General features: G+C 49.5%; 1 pseudogene; it reads left to right on the forward strand.

Moving 5' to 3' along the window:
• LOC138443002 (epididymis-specific alpha-mannosidase-like) overlaps positions 1 to 25,984 on the forward strand; it is a 45,785-nt pseudogene that overhangs the window by 13,202 nt on the left and 6,599 nt on the right.

A 25,984-nucleotide genomic window follows, 5' to 3' on the forward strand; every position in this document is an offset into this window, starting at 1 on the left:
CGATTCGATTCCTGGGTTGGGAAGATCCCTGGAGAAGGGAATGGTTCCCCACTCTGGTACTTGTCTGTAATATGCCACGGACAGAGGAGCCTGGAGGGCTACAGTCCATGGGGTCTCAAAGAGTTGGACACAACTGAGCGACGAACACACACACACAGACACACACACACACAGATTCGAGCTCTTTGAGTCTTCCTTTTCTCACCATAAAATGCAGGCTGTAACTCCCAGGTGATAAATAATGTTTGGGGGAATCCTTGGTGAATGTTAATTAATGTTTATCATGTCTGGGAGACTTTCTGCAGTCACCCTGATCTTTGGTTCATTTGTGGTGGTTCATAAATCATGAATATAGAAGAGAATGTTTAGATGATTCTGGGATCGGACCTCTGTGTTAGTATCTCTAGCAGCAAGACCCTCCTTGCCAAATGGAAGGGACTCTAGCCCTGAGAAGTCAAGGGGCTCTGAGTTAGGGGGCGAGGGGCCACCACACTTTTATCAGCAAGGCTGATCTCTTTGCAGAAGGACACGGGTTTCTCTATGAAACATTTGGGATCCGGCCACAGTTCTCCTGGCAGGTGGACTCATTTGGCGCATCTGCCATGACCCCCACCCTATTTGCCCTGGCGGGCTTCAATGCCCACATCATCTCCCGGATAGACTATGACCTGAAGGAAATCATGAAGAATGACCAGGTGAGCAGTGAGCTGCATCCACTGCTGCTGACTCACCTCTGCTTTTCCCCCTCTTTTTCTCGCTGCATCTCAGAGCCCCTGCTATTCTCCTGAGCATTTGGGATGCTGGCAGCTACACAGGGCATAGGATGTCCCAGCCCCATCTTTGCCCTGCTGTCCTCTCCGGCATCAATGGTTCTCTCCTCCCGCAAGTCTAGCTCCTGGCTGAGCTGCAGGCCCAGCTCAGATGCCTGTCAGCTCGGATGCCTGTGGCTCTGAGTCCCCTTCCCCCTTCAGCTGGGCTGGCGCTGTCTTCTTCTTTGAGTCTCCAAAGGGACTGGCACAGACCTGCACTCAGTAAACCGTGCTCGATGCAGAGAGGAGGCGGTGGGGGGTTCAGGGTACCCGGACATAATAACTCTTCTGATGGGTGGGCAGTGAGCATGAGTGAATGTAACACTCAACAACCACATAGACACTGCCTTTGCCATCTACAAAGTCCAGGCCTGGTGGGAGCCACTGCCCTCTGGGTTTCCTTTAATCCTCACAGCAGCCTATGATGTGGTTTCTCATTTACTGAGGCTGAATTAAGAAGGTACTAGAAACTGAGAGCTCCCAACAACAGAAAATGTTGTTCACAGGTCTGGAGGCCAAAACTTCAAGATCAACCCTGGACAGGGCCGTGTGCCTTCTGATGACGCAGGGTCTGGGAAGGGTCAGCTCCAGGCTTCTCTCTGCTTCAGGGAGCCTCAGGAGCCCTTGGCCTGGAGCCAGCCTGTGTCGTCACATCATCTTCCTCAGGGTCTGTCTGGGTCCAATTTCTCCTTTTATCCCTACTCGTAGTAGACAAATGTCCGTCCTCATGATAATTTATTCTCAATAACTTCCCTAAAGGCCTTATTTCCAGTTAGGTCACATGAGCTAAAGGGGTTAGGAATTCAGCATATGTTTTTTTTTTGGGGACACTATTCAACCCAAAACAGGTAGTGCTAAAATTATCCTAGATGGAGAAATTAAGGCCAAAAATGTAAGGACTCCATGCAGGATCACTCTGGTAATAAAGTTTTGGAGAGCAGTGGTAGCATGGAGTTATCAAAGAGGATCTGGGCTCCCAGCAGGCAAGAGAAGGAAGCTTTTTAATGACCCCGCTGAGCGCCACACCTGGCGCTGCACACACTTCCCATAGCAGCTCGATTCTCCTGCAGGTAAGTGTGTGAGTCCCAGAGATTCATGTGCAGAAGCCAAATCACAGAGGCGTCAGGAACTGTGTATGGATCAGAGGCAGTTCTCCTGGATGCAAGATTTTATCCCTGCTTCATGCTGAGCACTTTCTAAGCATCAGAACTTGAAAATGGACCATGCCCTTAATGAGAGGTGATGAGATCCCTGTGTGGGAGGGATTCAAGCAGATTTAGAAAGAGTATGGCTGGCAGGTTCTGACAGCATGTCCTGCCCTGAGGAGGGGTGGGATGAGCATGCAGGCAGGCGCCTTCTGAAGGGCAAATTCCTCCACCCGCCATGGCTTTGGGAGGTCAGGAGGAATCTTGAGGAGGAGGCAGCAGAGGGAGACGTTGGCCATGAGCCACTGAGAGGGGAGCGGGGTGCAGGCAGCCATGAGACTCAGGTGGGCTCTGGGGAGGGGAGCCCAGCAGCCCTGTTGCTCCTGAGCCCTCACTGTTCCCTCTGGGTTTTCAGGAGATGCAGTTCGTGTGGAGAGGATCCAGGTCCCTGTTGGTGCAGCAGGAAATCTTCACGCACGTCCTGGATGAGAATGGCTACTGCTCGTGAGCTCTTGCCTTGGGCCAGACCCTGTTCCCAGCCCTCTCCCTGAAGCACGTCAGCCCCGACCCTCACGGCCACCCCTGAGGGGACTCACCAAGCACCCATCTTACAGAAAGAACAACTGAGGTCTAGACACCCAGCCAAGGTCCTGCGGTAACAGCCGGGAGGGCAGCAACATTGGGCTCAAGAGGCGGCTCCAAGGATCCAAGTCATGGGAACAGCCCTCCTGTGGGCTGTCTGGTTGGAAGACCTGGGTTCAGTCCCCTTCTGTCCCTTTGAGCCTGTGAGGCTGCAGGCAGGGGGTGAACCCCTCTTTGAAGAGGGGAGATTGTCTGCAGGATGAAGGGGCAGCTGGGAGAAGAGGCCTGGTGGGAGGAGGGGGACTCACTACCATGCTCTGGGCGCCCTGCTGGGTGACATGCCCAAGACCCCACAGGGCTGAAATGTGGCGACTCTTGTCCGCAAGGCTCTCATCTGCCCACCACTTGCCTGTCTGTCCAGCTGATGGGAGACAGAGGCCCCGAGCAGGCCTGTCCCCCCAGCAGGGTGTCTCCTCTAGCATTCCTGTTTCTCAGGAAAGGGTTTTACTGGAATGAAAAAGCTGTCTTCCCAGATCCACCCTGGGATGGAATGGACCCCAACAAGACTGTACCTGTCACCCTGAGCAATGTCCAACACTATGCTGACACCCTGTCCTACAATGTGAGGAGGCGAGCCCCCTGGTTTTTGACACGATACATGCTTTGGCCCTGGGTAAGTCGGGGCCCCAGGCCCTGGTTCCCCAACTCTTCCCAAGGACTGCTGTGACAGGTCCACCCTGGACTCAGGCCCACCTCTCACCAGATCAGTCTCCATCCAGGCAGTGGGCTAGCAGCCATCCCAGCCCTGGCTCAGGCCTCCTTCCCTGCAGCCCCCTCCCCTCGAGTCCTCACCCACTCTACCAGCTCTTTCCCCTACGCTGGATCACCGCAGACTCTCCCATCTGAAATGTAGCCCCTCACCCAGGTGGGCCTCCTACTTCTACCCAGCCATCTCCTCCTTTTCGCTTTGCAGGGCTGGGGGCCTAAATCCTGGCTGCTTACTCAGCTGCTGTGAGACTTAAGACCCTCTAAGCCTCAGTTTTCTCATCTGTAAAATGGGGATGATGACAAGACCTGCTTTATAGGTTCAATTTGAGGTCAAGTGCCAAAAGTATGCCCAAGAGACAGTGCCCAACCCTGCATCCTCATTGTTATCACAGCTAAACTTTATGGAGCACCTAAGAGGTGCTCGGTTGGTAAAGAATCCTCCTGCAATGCAGGAGACCCTGGTTCAATTCTTGGGTTGGGAAGATCCCCTGGAGAAGGGATAGGCTACCCACTCCAGTATTCTTGGGCTTCCCTTGTGACTCAGCTGGTAAAGAATCCACCTGCAATGTGGGAGACCTGGGTTCAATCCCTGGGTTGGGAAGATCCCCTGGAGAAGGGAAAGGCTACCCACTCCAGTATTCTGGCCTGGAGAATTCCATGGACAGTATAGTCCATGGGGTCACAAAGAGTTGGACACAACTGAGTGAATTTCAGTTTCACTTTCACTTACTGTGCCCTAAGCACTGTTCTATGGGATACACTTGTCTTATACATTTAATCTGCCCCATTGGGCCTAGAGGGCAGGCAGCATGGTATCCCATTTGCCAATGAGGGAACTGAGAGTCAGAGAGGTTAAGAAACTTTCTCTAAGGCCACACAGCTACTTAGCAGGGCAGTTGGGAAAGTGAAATTTGTGTTCAGACTCAATCAGGTAAGTCCCACAGCCTGCTTTCTAGCACTTGACTACCATTTTAAATGCTATTTACTTTCTTTGCTATTTTTATTTACTACATTTTTATATAGGTGTATATATTGATAAAAATTTTTAACAAACAAAACTCTATACATTAGGTCTATAGGCCAATTGGTATGACAAAGTCAAAATATATAAATACATATTACTTTCACTGCAGCTTGATGCATAACTGAAAACATCTGTAGGAAGTAAAGAAACAGAATAATGAAATATCCAGGCAGAGATATCAGAGTGGGTTGCCATTCCCTTCTCCAGAGGGTCTTCCTGACCCAGGGATTGAACCCAGGTCTCCTGCATTGCAGGCAGGTTGTTTACTATCTGAGCACCAGGGTAGCCATCCTGAGAACTGATCAACTCTGATGGTCTCGTCACACTGGCCACTTCTAGGACTAATTTTGCCTGGGCTCGCCTGTCAAAGCTTAAAGAGAACTTTCTTTGCTCCTATTTCCTTGTGTCCATTAGAGTTGGACAGAGGTCTCCTCTGCAAAACTTCTGTGAGCCAGCAGCTGCAAACTTTAATGTATGGAATCAGAGATGATAGATATTAGATTGAGTCTAAGATTTGAGATACACATGCAATGCATTTGAACAACTGTATGCATTGCATAATTTCATCTCCAAGTAAGACTTTGCCTCCTGTGGGCCCTGCCTCTTACATACAGTCTCACTATAATCATACTTTATGTCAAACTTCAACAATGCTCATTTAGAATACTGTGACTGTAAGGGGAACTTTTTTATACTGCTGCTTTCTTTTAAGCATCTGCCTACAATGCGGGAGACCCAGGTTCGATCCTTGGGTCTGGGAGATCCCCTGGAGGAAATGGCAACCCATGCCAGTACTCTTGCCTGGAAAATCCCATGGATGGAGGAGCATGGTAAGCTACAGTCCACGGGGTCGCAAAGAGTCAGACACGACTGAGCCACTTCACTTTCTTTCTTTTTCTTTTTTTACTGATATAATTAACATATAACATAATTTTAGTTCCAAATGTACGTCCTAATGATTCCACACATGTAAATATTGAAAAATGACTGCAATAGATCTAGTTAACATCTGTCACCACACATAAATATAAAATGTTTCCTTGTAATGAAAAGGTTAATATCTACTCTTTCAGCAACTTAAAAATAGAACACAGCATTGTTAGCGACAGTCACCATGCTATACACTTATCCCCATGACTCATTTATTTTGCTTCTGGAAGTTTGTACCTTTTGACCCCCCTCACCCTCCAGCCCTTACTCCTGGCATTCACCAGTTTATCGCTATACATGAGCTTATTTTTCATGTTATTTTTTTAAAATTCACACATAAATGACATCATGCAGCATTCATCTTCCTCTATTTGAGTTCTTTCACTTAGCATAATGCCCTCAAGTTCCAATCCATGTTGTTGCAAATGGCAGGATTTCCTTGTGTGTGTGTGTGTTTTTAATGGCTGAATAACAATTCATTCTGCATATATATCACATTTCCTTTATCTGTCCCTCTCTTTATAGACACTTAGAAGTGAAGTGAAGTGAAATGTAAGTGACTCAGTCGTGTCCGACTCTTTGCAACCCCAAGGACTATTCAGTCTTTGGAATTCTCCAGGCCAGAATACTAGAGTAGGTAGCCTTTCCCTTCCCCAGGGGATCTTCCCAACCAGGATCGAACCCAGGTCTCCCGCGTTGCAGGTGGATACTTTACCAGCTGAGACAAGGGAAGCCCAAGAACACTGGAGTGGGTAGCCTATCCCTTCTCCAGGGGATCTTCCCAACCCAGGAATCGAACTGGGGTCTCCTGCACTGCAGGGGATTCTTTACCAACTGAGCTATCAGGGAAGCCCTGATGGTCACTTAGGTGACTTCATATCTTGGCTATTTTAAATAATGTTGCAATGAACATGGCGGTGCAGACATCTTTAGTAATTTTGCTTTCTTCGGATAAGTATCCAGATGCTATCATATGTAGCTCTCCTTTTAATTTTTTGAGGAACTGCCAGTCTGTTTTCCACAGTGGCTTCACCTCACCAGTTGATACTCCCTCCAACAGTGCAAGAGGGTTCCCCTTTCTCCTCATCCTCACCGATACTCGTTTCTTCTATGTGACAGGAAACCCATTGTGACAGGTGTGAGGTGTATCCCCTTGTGCTTTTTATCTGCATGTCCCTGACGATCAGTGATGTTGAGCATTTTTCCATGAGTCTTTTGGCCATCTGTATGTCTTTTTTGGGAAAATGTCTATTCAGGTCTTTGGTTCAATTTTTAACCAGTTATTTGTTACTGAGTTGTATGAGTTCCTTATATAATTGGGGTATTAATCCTTTATCTGACATATAATTTGCAAATATTTCCCCCTGTTTGGTAGGTTGTCCTTTCATTTTCTTGAAGTTTCCTATCCTGCACAAAAACTCTTTAGTTTGATGTCATTCCACTTATTTATTATTTCTTCTATTGCCTTTGCTTTGGGTGTCAAACACAAAAGAGAAGTATCATCAGAATGAAACCCAGCAGGACCCTTTTCAAGGACAGACTCCCACACCCTTCCTGTCCCTCACCTCTTGTTTGTAGAAAAGCTTTAGCTTCCTAGATCTTCCCTGAGTTCCCAAGAGCAAATTCAATCAAAGAAAAGAGAAAATGAAGAGACAAAGGAATGCAGTAACAAAAGGAAATAAGACTAGCTTAGGACCTGCAGATCCCCCAGGGACTATGAGCACTATCGAGAGCCACGTACTTGAGTTGTTTTGCAGGCACAAAAACCCACACTAGGTGAAGGAAGTTGACTGTGTGCTGACCACCAGTATGTAGACCTCAGGTTAACTGGAGCCAGAAATACCCTAATACCACCAGCCAAAGAAAAGAAATTCCATGAGCTAATAACACATGCTGCAACTCTCACATCGAATGTTGCCTTTGAAAACTCTCCTTTGAAAGCCATTTGGGAGTTTGGATTGTTTGAGCATGAGCTGCCCATTCTCCTTGCTTGGTGCACTGAAAATAAACTCTCTATCCATAGATACATAGACAGATAGATATAGATATGTGTATACATATATGTATACACACATATGTGTGTGTATATATATATATATATATATATTTTTTTTTTTTTTTTAACCAAACCCAGTTATCAGTAGTTTGGCTTTGCTTAGCATGGCATGAGTGAAGCGGAGTTTGGTCCAGCAACTAAGACCTCAGCAAGGAGATTACCACCTATGTTTTCTTCTAGGAGTTTCGTAGTTTCACGTTTTATGTTCAATTCTTTAATCCATTTTGAGTTAGTTCTTGTGCATGGTGTTAGACAGTGCATCCAGTTTTCCCAACACCATTTATTATAGAAACTCTCCTTTCCTCATTTTATATTCTTGGCTCTTTTGCCATAAAGTAGTTGATCATATATGCCTGGGCTTATTTCTGAGCGCTCTGTTCTCTTCCATTGATCTACATGTCTTTTTTCATTCCAGTGCCAGACTATTTTGATTACTGTAGCTTTGGAGTCCAGTTTGAAAATAGGGCAGGTGATTTCTCCAGTTTCATCCTTCTTCCTCAAAATTCCCTTTGCTGTTCAGGGTCTTATGTGGTTCCACACAAATATTAGGATAGTTTGTTCTGTGTCTGTGATGAACATCATTGGGATTTTCATAAGGAGTGCATTGAAACTGTGGATTACTTTGTGTAATATAGATATTTCAACAATATAAATTCTTTCAACTGTGAACAGAAAATATCATTCCATTTACTTGTGTTTTCTTAAATTTCAATCATCAATGTCTTATAGTTTTCAATGTACAGATACTTCACCTACTTGGTCAAATTTATTCCTAGGTATTTTAATCAGTTTGATGCAAAGTGGAATTGTTTTGTTTCTTTCTGAGAGTCTGTTATTAGCGCATAGAAACACTAATAGGCAAGTGATTTTTGTATATTGATTTTGTATCTTGCATCTTTACTGGATTCAGTACTTTTAACAGATTTTGTCTTTAGGGTTTTTGTACATATAATATCATTACATCTGCCAAAAGTTTTACTTCCTCTGTTCCAATTTGGATGCTTTTTTTCCCTTGCCTAATTGCCATGGCAAAGATTTCCAATAATATGTTAGATAAAAGTGATAAGAGTGAACATCTGTGACTTTTTCCTGATCTTAGAAGAAAGGCTAAAAAAAATATTTATATTAATTGGAGGATAATTACTTTACAATATTGTGGTGGTATCTGCCATATACCAACATGAATCTGCCATAGGCATACATGTGTCCTCTCCCTCCTGAACCCCCCTCCTTCTTCCCTCCCACCCCATCCCTCAGGTTTTCACAGAGCACCGGCTTTGAGTTCCCTGTGTCAGACATCAAACTCCCACCGGCTATCACAGAAGGAAAGCTTTTAACTTTTCATCAATGCATGATGTTAGCTGTGAGCTTGTCACTTATGGCCTTTTTTAAGTTGAGGCATGTTCCTTCCCTATGCACTTTGTTGAGTTTTATCATAATAGGATGTTGAATTTCGTCAAATGCTCTTTATGCATCTTTTGAGTTGAATGTGTGATTTTTATCTTTCATTTTCTCCGTGTGGTGTACCACATTGATTTGTGAATGTTGAACTGTACTTGGATCCCTGGAATAAACCCCATGGTGTAGTATTTTTTGCATGTATTGCTGACTTTGGTTTGCTAATGCTTTTTTTGTTTGGAGGATATTTTCACCTATGTTCATCGAGAATATCAACATGTACACTTCTTTTCTGCAGGATTCTTTGTTTGTTTCCTGTCAGGGTAATGTTGGCCTCACAGAATTAGGTTGGAAACAATTCCTCCGCTTTCATTTTTTGGAAGAGGTTGAGCAGCACTGGTGTTATTTTCTCTTAAATTTTTGGTAGAAATCACCAATGAAACTGTCTCTGAACTTGTTTGTTGGGATGTTTTTTGACTTTGACTCAGTTTTGTAACTGGTGATCAGTCTGTTCAGATTTCCTACTTATTCATGAGTCAGTCTTGGCAGATATATAGGAATTTACCAACTTTATTGAATTTTGACAACCTTTTTGAAGATGAAATTAATGGCAATAAACATGAGCAACCTATTACCATTGTTATTTATACTTAGTATGTTGTTACTATTAATGACATTAATAAGTCGTAATACTGATGGAGTCTAACAAATGTTCAGGGAGTGAAATCAATTAGAAAGAGGAAGACTGCATGATCTCACTTATATGTGAATTATTGAAAAAAAAAAACTTACAGAAAAAAGAGGTGATTCGTGACTTCCAGAGGTGAGGTTAAGGTGAAGAAGAGTTGGGGAAAGGTGCTGCAAAAGTACAAATATCCAATTATATGATAAACCAGTACTAGGGGTGTAAGTTATAACGTGATAAACAGAGTGGGAGAGAGAAGGAAACACTCAGGGCATTGAGCTTGCCAGCTGACTTGGAAGTTTATTGGCCACCATGGGGAGTAGGAGGGTGGTTTGGGGGAGTTGAAGGGGAATTCACCCTGTTTAGTTTGGGCTCTGCTCCCAGAAATGCAAGGCACTGCTTCTGTTCTCTGGCCTGCAGGGATGCGACAGGCAGTTCTTCAGTGCCTCAGTGCAATTTGCCAACATGGACCATCTAATGAGCTACATCAACAAGCACATATCCCAGTTTGGGGTCCTGATGGTGTACACCACGCTGGGCGAATACTTCCAAACTCTGTACTCTGAACATGAGCCAGTGCAGGTCCGAGACCACTGTGACTTCCTGCCGTATTCTTCAGGTATGAGCCTCTGGGGGTTGAGGTGTCAATTTTGTGCCAGGGAGTTAAAATGCCTCCAAATGCAGTGTCTTCTCAGCCCTGAGCTTGGAGCCTACTAGGGGGACTGGGGGAGATATGGGTGCTGCTTGCACCTACCTGACCCACCAAGGTATCCAGCCTGGTCCCAGCATGTTGAACCTCTCACCAGGGTCCACACTCGGCAGGTTCCTGTCTCTATGCCCTTCACTACAGTGCTCCCTGTGGGAGTGCTCTCCTCCCACCCTCTCTTCCTGGAAAGTCCTCATTGCCTTGTAGAGTCACCTCCTCCAGGAAGCCTTTCCTGACTTTAAGGCTAGATCCTTTGGCCCCTCCTTGCCCCCAGGGCCCCAGTTTTCACTGATTACCACATAGTCCTTATTGGGGAACCTTGTCTTCCTCAAGCCTGTGTCCTGGAGTCTGGGATGGTTTTGGTCTAAGGGGTGAAAAGTCTTGGAGTGAGCCTTCTGTCTGGATACATGCATACCCTGCGATCTGTCCTCTGTCGGGAAGATAAGGATGTTAGTGGTGCTCAGTGCATCAAAGGCAAAAATGAGGTGAGAAGGAGGAAAGCCCTTAGCCTAGTGCCTGACCCGGAGAGAGGGCACAGCAGATGCCGTTAATAGTTTATGATGGCATCTCAGCCACGTGGGGTCAGGTCCCACTTGGGACATGATCCGGGCAGTCCCTCCTAAGGAATCTTAGTTCAGGGCCTGCAGTGACCTAAAGGCAGCCCAGAATCAACACCACTCTCAGGCCCAACCCCACTGTCCCCTATGCTGAGCTCCTTGCAGGCTCGGCTCCCCTGTCTGCCAGCCAGGAAGGACTTCTCCACACACAGCATCCCACTGATAGCTGGAGAGACAGAACCACCCCCACACCCCGGCCCAGGGCCTGATCAGGACATCAGTAGGGAATGCTTTTGGCCAAATGGTTGAATCCTCTGCAACCTTGATTGCATAAAACCCCGGAGTCCTTAAAGGAGCCTTGCCCTCCTGCTCCGTCTTTGCACAGAACGAGAAACCAAGAGGCTGAAGAAGGTAGGATCAAGTTTGGAAAGGGCCCAGGTCCCCATGAGCCAGGACATCCCAGGGACACGAAATCAGGCCCTGCCTCCAGCCAGCTTTGCCCAGCCCCAGGTCCATGCTGGGTCACTCAGCTGGAGAGGTCCTTGCGGAAGGGAGAGAGGAGATATGAGGCTATCCACACGGGACAGCTTAGGTAAGCTCACAGGGGCACCCTCTAGCTGAACATTCACCATGGGGCCAGGGTCCCTGGAGCTAGGTCTGTCCTGGGCCTGTCCCCTGCCTGCCCTCACCATTCGGCAGACACAGTGCCTCAGGAGGGCTGGCCCCACACGGTGACTCGAATGCTCACCTAGGTTTAGATCACAGCTCCTCGCCTCGCAGGCTGAGTTACTTCCAGTAAGTGACGTCACCTCTCTAAGCCCCCACTTCGTTATCAGTGAAGTGGGTTCCAGGAGGACTGGAGGGACACCCACATGGCAGTTCAACCATAAATACTTCTTTTCTCATTTCCTTCCCTTGCAAAGAGACACCAGGATGGGTCCCCACCAAGAGGGGTTGGTTCCAGTCTGGGCACTGCTCTGATTCCCCCAGACCTGGGTTGGTTGTGCCTCTTGGGCTTTGGCCTCTCATCTGAGTGGTGAGAAAGGGAAGCTGTTTAGCTTTCAGGACACCTCCTGGGAACCTATGATTAGGGGAGGACTGGCTTCTCCTCCCCTAATGGGAAGTGAGAGGGGCTACATGGGTGTGGGCGGGGCTCCAGCCCAGGTGGAAGTGGATACCTCTATGTAGGCCTGGTTACACCTGAGGTGGGAAAGGGTACAAGGATGTATGTGGGGTTATGTTGAGGCCGGGGTTGGGGGGAGGGGGGTTAGGGAGGGGGGCGAGAGGGGAGGACGTCTGTATGGAAGCGGCTGCATCCAGATGGAAAGGACACAGATAAGTCCTGTGGGTGTGTGGAGTGGGTGCGGCTACATTGCTAATTGCTGGAGGAGGCACCATTTAATCAGAGACTGGACATCAGAGAGGAGGCTTGGGTCCTGATCGGAGGACAGTGGGATCTTGACAGCCTTGGCAGGTTGGTGCTGAGCTTAGAGCTGAGGCTGTGGAGGGGCTGTGCCTGACCTGTCCACACTCAGCGTGGGGGAGGTGCTGTGTGGAGGACCCTTGCATCTGGCCCCATAGCTGTGATCTTTCCCCCGGCCATGTGGCTACCCCTCCTGGTCTGAGCCAAGTCCTCTGAGGGAAGAACAGGGAGCACAGTCCAGCCTGGGGAGGAGGCAGGAAGCAGAAATAGTAGGGAACAGTGAGCCACCTGCTGAGACACAGCCTGTCCTCAAGGCTCCAGCCTCCGACACCCACCCCCCGCCGACACTTGTCCTCTCAGTCCAGGGTCAGGACAGTGGTTTCTGGGCTCTCTCATCCCTCCCACCCCTCTCCGCAAACAGCCAGAGGGACCCACTGAAATGCAGGCCTCTCCAGGATCCTGTTCACACTAAAAGTGACACGCAGGGGCTGCCAGCACTCCAGGCCCCTCCCCTCTGGGTCCTGTCCTCCTGGCCCTCATCCCACTCCTTCCTCCCCTGAAGTCCTCCAGGACCTTTGCTCACAGGCTTTCCCAGGGTCCCACGCTCACTGAGCTGTCTTGTCCCCATCACAGTCCTTCAGTTCCCAGGCCTCTCCAGGCCTGGCCGAGCCCAGCCTGACCTTGCCACCTGCTTAGTTCCTCAGGGGCTCCTGGGCAGTCGCTTGCCTGGTTGGGGCAGGAGCCTTGATATCACCCCCACCCAGGTTGCCTCCGCGGGTAATCTGGTAGGAGTCTACCCTTCACTAACACCATCTTCCTCTGTCTTCCAGGATTGAGGCTTAGGGGGCTCCAGGACATCCTAGCCACTTACTGACCTTTTTCTCCTAGATATGTTTCATTCCGGGACCGGGTTCTACGCCTCCCGCAGCGGGCTCAAGGGGCTGGCGCAGCGAGCCAGCGCTCTGCTCTACGCCAGGGAGTCCATGTTCACACGATTCATGTTGGCTCCACACCGGTTCCTGGACCGGGCCTGGGCCCTGCAGCAGCTCCAGAAGCTCCCCTGGGCGGTCTCCGAGGTAAAGCCACACCTCTCAGTGGCAGGAGCAGGATCGGACCCTCCTGGGTGTGTGCTTCCCCCTCCCTAGGCCACCAGATCCTCCTGGTCCCCGGTCACTACAGGTCCACTTGACAGATGAGAACACTGAGGTCACCTTGGGTCCCAGGACCTGAGCATGATGAAGCTGCATCAAGGCTAGGTCCCCAGACTTCCACCTGTGGCTTCACTGAGCTTTAGAACCAGATTCACCCAGAGGGTAAAGGGCAAAGTAGAGCAGTATTGGTGCCCCAAACGTCCTGTGCAGGTTCAAATCTCAGTTGAGCTGTGTGACCTCAGGCAAGTGACTTTCCCTCTCTGAGCCTGATTCTCTCCCTGGATAATCAGAAGCCCCTGTCCACCTAGACAGGTGGCAGGCAGTAGAATACGATGATACATATAAACTGCTGATCTCGGTGGCTGCCACAAAAGATGTCCCCAAATTTCCATCTCCACTTGTCCCCCACTGTACTGATGAGAACCAAGAAGTGCTAAAACTTGTCTCCAGTCAGAAATGTGCCACACTGGCCATGGCATTCATAAGGAGAACTGTTGGCAGGACTAGTTATGGTGTATGTGGGAGTCGGGTGGGTGGTGAAACGGATTGACTTTCCCAACCATCAGAGTGGGGACAAACGTGGCTCCACCCCATGGAGATGGAGACTCAACTCTCTTCTATGAGGAAGAGGTAATATTGCCCCTGTAGGATGCAGACGAGTGTCAAGGTCACGTGTGGAGCATGTCTGGAGCAGGTTAGCAGTACTTGTGGGATGACTGGGCCACGGAGGTGAAGCTGGGGAGTTCAGTTCAGTTCAGTTGCTCAGTCATGTCTGGCGCTTTGTGACCCCATGGACGGCAGCATGCCTGGCCTCCCTGTCCCTCACCAACTCCTGGAGCCTACTCAAACTCATGTCCATCAACTAGGTGATGTCATCTAAACATCTCATATTCTGTCGTCCCCTTCTCCTCCTCCTTCAATCTTTCCCAGCATCACGGTCTCATCTAATGAATCAGTTCTTCACATCAGGTGGCCAAAGTATTGGAGTTTCAGCTTTAACATCAGTCCTTCCAATGAATATTCAGGACTGATTTCTTTTAGGATGGACTGGTTGGAACTCCTTGCCGTCCAAGGGACTCTCAAGAGTCTTCTCCAACACCACAGTTCAAAAGCATCAATTCTTCAGTGCTCAGCTTTCTTTATAGTCCAACTCTCACATCCATACATGACCACTGCAAAAACCATAGCTTTGACTAGACAGACCTTTGTTGGCAATGTAATGTCTCTGCTTTTTAATATGCTGTCAAGGTTGGCCATAGCTTTTCTTCCAAGGAGCAAGTGTCTTTTAATTTCATGGCTGCAGTCACCATCTGCAATGATTTTGGAGCCCCCAAAAATAAAGTCTCTCACTGTTTCCACTGTTTCCCCATCTATTTGCCATGAAGTGATGGGACCAAATGCCATGTTCTTAGTTTTCTAAATGTTGAGCTTTAAGCCAACTTTTTCACTCTCATCTTTCACTTTCATCAAGAGACTTTTTAGTTCCTCTTCACTTTCTGCCATAAAGGTGGTGTCATCTGCATATCTGGAGTTATTGATATTTCTCCCAGCAATCTTGATTCCAGCTTGTGTTTCTTCCAGTCCAGCGTTTCTCATGATGTACTCTGCATGTAAGTTAAATAAGCAGGGTAACTATATACAGCTTTGACATACTCCTTTCCCAATTTGGAACCAGTCTATTGTTCCATGTCCAGTTCTAACTGTTGCTTCTAGACCTGCATACAGATGTCTCGGGAGGCAGGTAAGGTGGTCTGGTATACCCGTCTCTTCAAAAATTTTCCACAGTTTGCTGTGATCCACAAAATCACAGGCTTTGGCATAGTCAATAAACAAGAAATAGATGCTTTTCTGAAACTCTCTCACTTTTTTCTATGATCCAACAGATCTTGGCAATTTGATCCCTGGTTCCTGTTCCTTTTCTAAATCCAGCTTGAATATCCGGAAGTTCATGGTTCACATACTGTTGAAGCCTGTTTTGGAAAATTTTGAGCATTACTTTACTAGCGTGTGAGATGAGTGTAATTGTGCAGTAGTTTGAGCATTCTTTGGCATTGCCTTTCTTTGGGAGTGGAAAGAAAATTGACCTTTTCCCATCCTGTGGCTACTACTGAGTTTTCCAAATTTGCTGGCATATTGAGGGCAGCACGTTCACAACATTATCTTTTAGTTTTTGAATGAGCTCAACTGGAAGAAATTCCATCACCTCCACTAGCTTTGTTCATAGTGATGCTTCCTAAGACCCACTTAACTTCACATTCCAGGATGTCTGGCTCTAGGTGAGTGATCACACCATCGTGATTATCTGGGTTGTGAATATCTTTTTTGTACAGTTCTTCTGTGTATTCTTGCCACCTCTTCTTAATATCTTCTGCTTCTGTCAGGTCCATACCATTTCTGTCCTTTGTTGTGCCCAAATTTGCATGAAATGCTCCCTTGGTATCTCCAATTTTCTTGAGAACCCCATGAACAGTATGAAAAGACAAAAAGATAGGACACTGAAAGATGAGCTCCCCAGGTCGGTGGGTGCCCAACATGCTACTGAAGATCAGTGGAGAAATAACCCAGAAAGAATGAAGAGATGGAACCAAAGCAAAAACAACACCCAGCTGTGGTTGTTACTGGTGATGGAAGTAATGTCCAATGCTGTAGAGAGCAATATTGCATAAGAACCTGGAATATTAGGTCCATAAATCAAGGCAAATTCTCCTGTTTGACAGGAGATGGCAAGAGTGAACGTCGATGTTTTAGGAATCAGTGAACTAAAATGGACTGGAATGGGTGAATTTAACTCAGATGACCATTATATCTACTACTGTGGGCAAGAATCTTCTAGAAGAAATGGAGTAGCCATCATAGTCAACAAAAGAGTCTGAAATGCAGTATTTGGATGCAGTCTCAAAAATGACAGAATGATCTGTTCGTTTCCAAGGCAAACCATTCAATATCACAGTAATCCAAGTCTGTGCCCTGACCAGTAATCCTGAAGAAGCTGAAGTTGAACAGTTCTAAGACCTACAAGAACTTCTAGAACTAATACCCCCAAAAGATGTCCTTTTCATTATAGGGGACTAGAATGCAAAAGTAGGAAGTCAAGAAACACCTGGAGTAACAGGCAAATTTGGCCTTGGAGTACAGAATGAAGCAGGGCAAAGGCTAACAGAGTTTTGCCAAGAGAATGCACTGGTCATAGCAAACACGCTCTTCCCACAACACAAGAGAAGACTCTACACATGGACATCACCAGATGGTCAACACCAAAATCAGATTGATTATATTCTATGCAGCCAAAGATGGAGAAGCTCTATACAGTCAGCAAAAACAAGACCGGGAGCTGACTGTGGCTCAGATCATGAACTCCTTATTGCCAAATTGAGACTTAAATTGAAGAAAGTAGGGAAAACCACTAGACCATTCAGGTATGACCTAAATCAAATCCCTTACCATTATACAGTGGAAGTGACAAATAGATTCAAGAGATTAGATCTGATAGAGCGCTTGAAGAACTGTGGACAGAGGTTCACGACATTGTACAGGAGGCAGTGGTCAAGACCATCCTCAAGAAGAAGAAATGCAAAAAGGCAAGATGGTTGTCTGAGGAGGCCTTACAAATACCTATGAAAAGAAGAGAAGCGAAAGGCAAAGGAGAAAAGAAAAGATATACCCATTTGAATGCAGAGTTCCAAAGAATAGCAGGGAGAGATAAGAAAGCCTTCCTCGGGGATCAAGCTGGGGAGGGTCCCTCTGAAAGTCTGTTTTATGTCCCAGGTCAGGGAGTCACATATAGGTTTTCACAAGGTCTTCAATGATGGGCAAGTCCATCAGCCTCTCTGACCTCAGCTTCCTCTTCTGTAAAGTGGGGGGAACCCCCACCTTCTCCACTAGCACCTGCTAAGAGGGAAAGAGAGCCCATGCCCAGTGGGTCCCAGGAGAGCAGGTGTTGAGCAGGAGCAGGCCCCGACCCCACTCTTGTCCTGCTCGGGGTGGGGACACAGGTCCAGCACCACGAAGCCATCACCGGGACTCACACCCCCAGGGTGAGTGACATGTTTGTGGGACGCCTGAGCAACGGGATGCATGGGGTGCAGAAGCTGATGTCTGCCATCATCCAGGACAGGTTCCCAGCCCACACAGGTAAGCAAGGCCCTTGCTGGGAGCCCCTTGCAGTCTGGCAGAGTCTAGGCCCCTTTCTGAGAAGAGAGCTTCTGGGACCAGGGAGGGGGCCCGACCACCTGAGCTTCAGACTCTGTGTCCCCATCCAGGTGAGTCGCCAGGCTTTGTGCAGGTGATTCTACCTCTCTGGACCTCAGTGTACTCACCAGGAAATTGGGCTGACAGGGAGAGATGGGTGAGGAGTACATGGACCCTCAGCTTCTGGAGGGACACCCCCACCCCACATTTGGGAACTGGGACAGTGCCATGAACAGAGTGTGGAGGGGGCTGCATGTCTGAGGCCCCGTGTCTGTCTGTCCCTCTTCCTGGAGTCTGCAGGGTTTGTCTCACCTGCCTCAGTTTCCCTTGTTCCAAGGGGCACCCAGTGTGGAGTGTGTCACATGGCAGCAAGTAAACCTCTTGTGTGTGTGCAGGCCTTGAGCCTGGGGGATACTTTGCCGTGATCTACAACCCCCTGGCCTGGACAGTCACCACCATCATCACCCTGACTGTGGACTTCCCCGAGGTCAGCGTCACAGATGAGTCAGGCCACCCCGTGCCTGCACAGGTATGGGCAGGAATCCAGCCTCGGTTGTATTTGCAATTGCTGCCTCTGTTCTAGGCAGGGACCCCAGAGAAGTGAGGGCCATTTTAGTGAGCAATGACAACCCCACTGTCACTATGAGGACATTGTCCTCAGGGTCAGCGGGATCCACCCAAGGCACTGATCCTAGGTTTTGGGCATCTGATCTGGCCTGAAATCCCTTCTACCGTCCCCAACCCGGGAGGTCTCCTGGTGGTCTGGGCTGCATGGGAGGCATCCCCCCACAAAGGACTGTATACAATATTATAAGGGCTTCCCTCGGGGCTCATGTGGTAAAGAATGTGCTTTCTGTGCTGGAGACCTGGGTTCGATCCCTGGGTCAGGAAGATGCCCTGGAGAAGGAAATGGCAACCCACTCCAGCATTCTTGCCTGGAGAATCCCACGGACAGAGGAGACTGGTGGGCCACAGTCGGACACAACCGAGCAGCTAATGCTTTCACTTTCATAGTATTATCAAAATTCCCACTTTGTGTAGGAAAATCCATGCAGAGTCTTACAAGTGGGTCTTTATGGAAGTGCTTTGTTAGGGGCTGGGGCAAATTCCTGTCTTGGCAACACCCTCATCCAGGATGAGTGGGTGGTCCCGCCCCATCTCCTCCCAAGACCTGGAAATGGATGTGGTCCCAGACAGTACCCTACTTGTCACCCAGCTGACTCTTCCTTGGGGAGGTGGAGGAGTTTCTGCCATTAGCAACCTTTCAGCAAACACTCCTGAACACCCACTCTGGGCCCCTGGACACTGGAAACCCCATGGATTCAGGAAACAGACACAGAACTGGACAGTTAAGGCAAGGAGTGAGGACCTAGCTGTCCAGGAAGTAGTCCTTAGCTGAGACTGAGAGGAAGGGTTCCTCTGACATTGATGGGTGTTGGCTTGAGCAGACTGAACACATAACATCCTCCTCCCCAAGCAAAAGCGATACCCACTAAGAGTAAACGCTCTTAAAGATGATTGAACACCTACTATGTGTCAGGCCTTAATTTAGGTGCTGGAGAAATTTTAATTACCAAGCCAACAAAACTCCGTGCCCCCTGGGGGCTCATATTCTAGCAGGGGGATCCAGACAGGAATAAAATAAGAAGGTAAAGAATGTGGCCTGTGATATCTGTAGTGGAGGAAAAGCTTCAGGACAGGTTTGGGGGGTATGGGTGGGGCAAGATGCTTACTTTTGTTCACAGAAACGCTGAGTTGGAGGGTCTGTTACTGACCAGCATGAATGTGTTAGTGGCTCAGTTGTGTCTGACTCTTTGCGAGTCCATGGACTTTAGCCTGCCAGGATCCTCTAGCCATGGGGTTCTCCAGGCAAGAATACTGGAGTGGGTTGTCATTTCCTTCTCCAGGGGAATCTTCCTGACTCAGGGATTGAACCTGGGTCTCCAACATTGCAGATTCTTTACCATCTGAGCCACCAGGGAAGCCCCACTGACCAGGGTACTTGACATTTTTAATTAATAGAAGTTGATCAAAGGCCAGACCAAGAAATTCAGGCAAGGCTTTATTGGGGTCCCTGTGGCAGCATGGGGGTGAAAACAAACAACAGCTTCCCTTGCTTGCTTGTTCTCCATGAGGGGAGCTGGCTCTTTATATGGCACAAGAGTGGGGGTGTGCCCAGCAGTTGGGTCAGAGGGGTGGCTGAGGTGTTTGTCCACCCCTCAGGTGGTGGTGTGTGCAGGGCCATGCTTTTGCTCTGACCCCTGCTTTCCCTCCAGACTCTTAAAAAAAAAGTGACAGTTATTTTGTCTTTTTGTATCTTTTGTCCAGATTTTGCCCCCAACTGGACATGCATGTGGTTATTTTTGGTCCCATACAATTTGTATTTTGTTGCTGGAGGAGAAGTGTGTCCAAGCATTGCAGTACTGCAGCAAGGGGGCCCAGGTCCCAGCCCATCTTATAAGGAGCCACATAAATTTGCTAATAGCCCCCCTACCCTACCACAAAACCCCCATCAGAAGCCCAGAGATGGCACCTGTTCCCTAAAGAGTCAGGGGGCTCCCTGCATAGAGTCAGGGGGCTCCCTGCATGGACCCAGAGTCCTCATCCCATCCCTAAATCAGATAACTTGGAGATAGGGAAAATCCTAGGGGGATGACCTGAAAATCTCCTTCCTCTGGGAAATTGGAGGATGAAGAGACAAGAGAGCTCCCTCCAAAGAGGAGGCCCTCTGGGTCGAGGGAACAGCGTGAGCAAAGGCTCAGAGGCAGGAAACAGAAGGGAGAGTTGGGAAAGAGGGACGTTGATTTTTCAGTTCCAAAGGAGAAGGGAAGGAGGAAGGAGAAGGGGCTGGGCTAGGACCTGTTGAGCAGAGAGGATGCAGGAGGGGAGCCCAGCTCAGCCCAATGATGGATGACCCTGCTGCCCCCGTGGGGAGCGAGCACTCCATCCAGGAGATGTGTAAGCCCAGAGTTGCTAAGGAGACTGAGATGTCTTCCCCCCGTGACATCCGTCATGTGATCCTGTCCCTCTGGCCTTGCAGGTTCAGAACTCAAAGGAGATGCCATCTGTCTATGACCTGCTTGTGCTGACCACGATCCCAGGACTCAGTTACCGGTATTATGTCATCAAGCCCAGCAGGAGGGCCAAGGGGGACACTCAGGAGACTGAGGCCATGATGGCCAACACCAAGCAGTTTGGCCACAGACCCAGGAGACATGACTCAAGCATGGGCAGGCGCCTGGCACACGTGGAGAATGACTGCTACACTGTGTACCTGGACAAGGACACCAACCTGATGCACAGCACCTGGGAGAGGTGAGGTGCAGCCATTGCTGCCTCTGAGGCCAGGAGGGTCCTGGGACCTGGGCAGGAAATGCCCCACCTGCCTCTTCACTTCCTCACTGGCATGGCAAGGACGTGATGGTCGTGAAGACCCTTGCTGTGTAGCCAGCTTCATTTCTAGGTTGTGTGAGTCTAGGCTGTGCCACAAAAGCAACCAGGACCCACCGGACCCAGCATGAGAGGTCAGCAGCGGGTGTAGGGGAGCCGGAGAAGTGGGGTACAACCCCAGCACATGTGAGCCTCCCTGGTCCGGCAGGGAAAGGTGAAGCCTGCAGGCCGGCGTTGGGCTCCGTCATCACTCAGGCCCCACGCCCCTTCTGGGACTCCCCTGAAGGGCCGGCTCCAGCTCGCCATCCCTTTCTGCCCACCCACAGGTGCCCCACACCCAAGCCACCTCCCCACCCAGCCCTTCCCAGGAGTGTCCTGCCGTTCATCTGCCTGCCCTCTGTGTGTCTTCAGGTGCTTTGGGCTCAGGTGAGGGAAGGTGTGCTTCTTACCGGGCTCCCTCACCTCCCAGTAGGGGTACAACCAGCACCTGCCACACAGTCAGAGAGGGAAGCCTGTTGGAACAGAGAGAGGGTGGCTCAGAGGAGGCTTGGCAAGGACAAGACACCCAGAGCCAGGCCGAAGGCCTTGCATTCTGGAGGGAATCCATGGATCAGACAAGTGGACAGTGGTTCCTTAGAAGGACCTGCCTGTGCAGAGGCCTGAGGGGGGCAGCCACCATGTGTGCAGACCACCCCAGGGCATTTGCTGGAGGAGGGCCTGTGTTCCTTCATATATGACAAGCGTGTTGATATATTTCACATACCATACAAGTCACCACGTTACACCATACACATCTGTGCTGTTTCCTGTATTCACAGAGGTATGCAGGAAACTCCACAGTTTTCAGATATTTCCATCACCTCCAAAAAGAATCCTCATATTCCCCATTTTCACCTCCCCCAAGGCCCTGGCTACTGGAATCTCCTTTCTGTCTCTCTGGATTTGCCTCTGTGGGCATTTCCTGTAATGGAATCACACCACCTGGGATCCTTGGGAGACTGGTTTCTTTCACATAGGATCACTTTTCCAAGATTCGTCCACATGGCAGCATGGACGAGACCCTCATTTCTCTTGAGGGCTCAGTAATATTCCCTTGACAGATATGCCCCCCCAGGTTCTACAGAGGTCACTTCTGTTCACTCCTGGTTCCAGGCTGGTGTCTGTATAGAGGCTTGTGAGCCTGGTTCCCATCAGAGGGATGGGACATCAGCAAGAGGATAACGCTCTTTTCTCTTTCCCACCGCTGCAGAATAACCAAACCATACAAGTGGCCCAGCAGTTCATGGAGTACGAGGTGAACAGTGATGAGGATCAGGGACCCATTTCCGATAACTATGTGTTTACTTCCAATGAAACCGTGAAGTCAGCGTGGGAGACTGTGGGAATGGAGATCGTCAAGGGGGAGCTCGTGACCGAGATCCGGCAATACTTCTACAGGTGAGGTTGGCCCCTCTGGTTGTGCCCAGCACAGGTGGGTGCTCGTGGGCAGCTGAATGGGGAAATGCGTCTGCTCCAGACACCCAGCTCCTGCTCCTGTGCTCACACACGATCCTATCTCAAAGAAAGTTCGGTGCAGACATGAGTTGGTCCGGCCTCTGCAGTCCCAGCTGTGCTTGCCTGCGCTGTGTCACCTTGGTGGCCTCTAAGTTCAGAGGTGGGACAGTAGCCCATGGTGGCAATGACATTACACACCAAAGCAGTTCTTGTGTTTTCATTAACAGAAGAGAAATAAGACACCCAGGCCTGGCCAGATGCTCCGGGCCTTCAGGGAAGGGAGGCTCTTCCTGTTTTATTGCCCAAGAAGCCCCTCTGGCCACATGGCCCTGCAAGAAGGAGGGAGGGAGGAAACAGGAGGAGATGAAGGTAGGAAAGGAGGAGAGACTGGAGTCCGGAAGTCTCCCCCAGCTTGACGTATCTCTTCTGCTCCTCCTCCAGGACGGTGAATGACAGTGACCCCACGTACACCATCTACTCCCGGCTGGCCCCCAGGCCCCTGGGCTCTGACGGGGAGCTGCTGGGTCATCGCATAGAGCAGGAGTACAGGGTGGGTCCCTTGGAGCTGAACTGCGAGGCCATCTTGAGGACCAGCACCAATCTCATCACCGGGCGGATCCTCTACTCCGACAACAATGGGTACCAAATGCAATGCAGAGCCTACAAGCACCATGAAAACAACATCGCCCAGGTACACTCTGTGGTGCTCCATGGTCAGAGGGTGCACAGAGACAGTTCTGATGGCACTTTGCCAGAAGACTGGAGGGACCCCCTTTAGCTCCAGCGGCAGAGGCCTCCAGAGCATCTTCCAGAACCTCTGTTGCCCATGTGTGCTGTTAGGGGCTGAGACCCGGGCTTGTTCAGCCCTGGGGTCGGAGCTCTGGCGCCCCCACATATGAGGAAAGTCCCTGAGGTCCACTGTGGGCACCACGTGTCCTCCTCTGTCAGATGACTGGCCCGCTGGGACTGCTCTGAGGATGAAGCAGATGGTGCCTGTCCAGGCCTGAGCGGGTGTGACCCTCCTTTGCTGCTCTTACTCGAGCCACTGCCTGGTTGCCTGGGAAACAGCACAGGCTGATTTCTGAAATCAGTTCAGCTCTGAGATGCTTTGCCCCCCGCAGCGTGACCTGGGGCAAGTCCCTTGGCTTCCCTGGGCCTCAGTGCTCTCCTGGGAAAGGGGGTAACCTCCCCCCAGCGCCGTGTGATCAGCTGGGATGATCTAGGAGCAGTGCCTGGCTGGGCACCTCCTGAGCCTCAATCCATGTTAGTTCTTTCTCCTTCCAGTGGGGAATGTGGCCCCTCCCTGCTCTGTCTTCCTTGAGTTTCTGGTCCCTCTCATCCCTGTTGACTGGTTCTCACCCCCTGTGGCCTGGGCTCCAGAGAGTCCAAGGCGCTCAGCCCAGGACATCTTGCTCCAACAGAGCAAAGAGTGTGGACTGTGTGACCGCTTTTCAGCCCAGACTTGAGCCCTTTACTATCGGGCAACCATTAGCCTACCTCAGACTGGACTGACACACAAGCCTTCATTGAGTCCCTGCCACAGCTTTTCAGGGATGGTTTGGGAGCCCCTTTTACAGGTGGGTAAACTGAGGTGATGGACAGGGAGGCCTGGTGTGCTGCGGTTCATAGTGTCACAAAGAGTCGGACACGACTGAGCAACTGAACTGAACTGAACTGAAACTGAGGCTTGGGCAGCCTGAGTCCCCCAGCTTGTAAGGTCAGGAAGCAGTGGAGCTGGATTTGAATCCCAGGGAATCCATCTCACAAGTGAGAGCGCCTCCCTGCTGCTACCAGTGCCGCCCTGAGCTGCTGCTGTGCCTGTGGGGGCCCGAGAGAGATGCCTGATCAGGTGGCCCACTTGGCCCATAACCATGACCATCAGCCTGGCAATATTTCTGCCCACAGAATTACTACCCCATGACTCAGTCCGCCTTCATCCAGGACAGACAGAGCAGGCTGGTGCTGCTGTCGGAGCAGGCGCACGGCGTCTCCAGCCAAGAGAGCGGGCAGATGGAGGTAGGAAGAGGCCCCTCTGGTCACCACGGGCCAGCCAGGGGCCAGGCGGAGCCTGTGAGATGACTCTTCCCTGCAGGTCATGCTCCATCGGCGGCTGTTGATCAAACAGCAGTGGGCCCTGTCTGTCAACGTCATGCTGAATGACACCTCAGTTGTCCACTCGGTGCTCTGGCTTCTGCTGGGACCCTCGACCCTCACCAGGGACCTCGGCCAGAGGAGCGGGGTGGTGCTGCAGCACAGACCCATAGTGCTGCTTTGAGAGCTGAGCGGTAAGACGGCCTCCTCTCAGAGCAGCTGTCATCCCTGCCCTGGGGTGAGTGATGGAAACGAGCTGGTGCCCCCAGGAGTCCGAGCTCCTTTGGGGCAGGAAAGGATCTCAGGGATCTCAGATTCAAGTCTTTCATTTTAAATATGGACAAACTGAGGTTCAAAAGAGGTTCATTGATTTAAGATCATACAGCTAGTAAGTAAGTGTAGATTTGGGACTCACCCATATCCCCCTGTACATCTTTTCCCTGATTCTCCTGGTAGGCTGCAATCCATGGGATTGTGAAGAGTCAGGCATGACTGAGCGACATCACTTTCACTTTTCACTTTCCTACATTGGAGAAGGAAATGGCAACCCAGTCCAGTGTTCTTACCTGGAGAATCCCAGGGATGGGGGAACCTGGAGGGCTTTCGTCTATGGGGTCACACAGAGTCGGACGCAACTGAAGCGACTTAGCAGCAGCAGCAGCAGCAGTGCACGGAGCAAGTCTATCTGCACTATTCTTCCAATAGTATTTGCTCACTTCACATCCATGTGCCACATTTTTCTGATTCTTACAATATTTCAAACTTTTTCATCATTATTATATTTATTATGGGACCTGGAATTAATAACCTTTGATACTGTTATTGTGAAAAGATTACAACCCAAAGGAGATTCAAAGGAGATATTATCTTTTTCAGTCAGATCAGTTCAGTCACTCTGTGTGTCTGACTCCTTGCAACCCCATGGACTGCAGCACGCCAGGCCTCTCTGTCCATCACCAACTCCTGAAGCTTACTCAGACTCATGTCCATACGTCAGTGATGCCATCCAACCATCTCATCCTCTGTTGTCCCCTTCTCCTCCTGCCTTCAATCTTTCCCAGCATCAGGATCTTTTCCAATGAGTTGATTCTTCAAATCAGGTGGCCACAATATTGGAGCTTCAGCTTCAGCATCATTCCATCCAATGAATATTCAGGACTGATCTCCTTTAGGATGGACTGGTTGGATCTCCTTGCAGTCCAAGGGACTTTCAAGAGTCTTCTCCAACACCACAGTTCAAAAGCATCAATTCTTCGGTGCTCAGCTGTCTTTGTAGTCCAACTCTCACATCCATACATGACACTGGAAAAACCATAGCCTTGACTAGACGGACCTTTGTGGACAAAGTAATGTCTCTGTTTTTCAATATGCTGTCTAGATTGGTCATACCTTTCCTTCCAAGGAGTAAGCATCTTTTAATTTCATGGTGGCAGTCACCACCTGCAGTGATTTTGGAGCCCAGAAAAATAAAGTCAGCCACTGTTTCCACTGTTTCCCCATCTATTTGCCATGAAGTGATGGGACTGGATGCCATGATATTAGTTTTCTGAATGTTGAGCTTTAAGAGAACATTTTCAGTCTCCTCTT

Source organism: Ovis canadensis, chromosome 6, assembly GCF_042477335.2.
Source record: "Ovis canadensis isolate MfBH-ARS-UI-01 breed Bighorn chromosome 6, ARS-UI_OviCan_v2, whole genome shotgun sequence".
Lineage (NCBI taxonomy): Eukaryota > Metazoa > Chordata > Mammalia > Artiodactyla > Bovidae > Ovis > Ovis canadensis.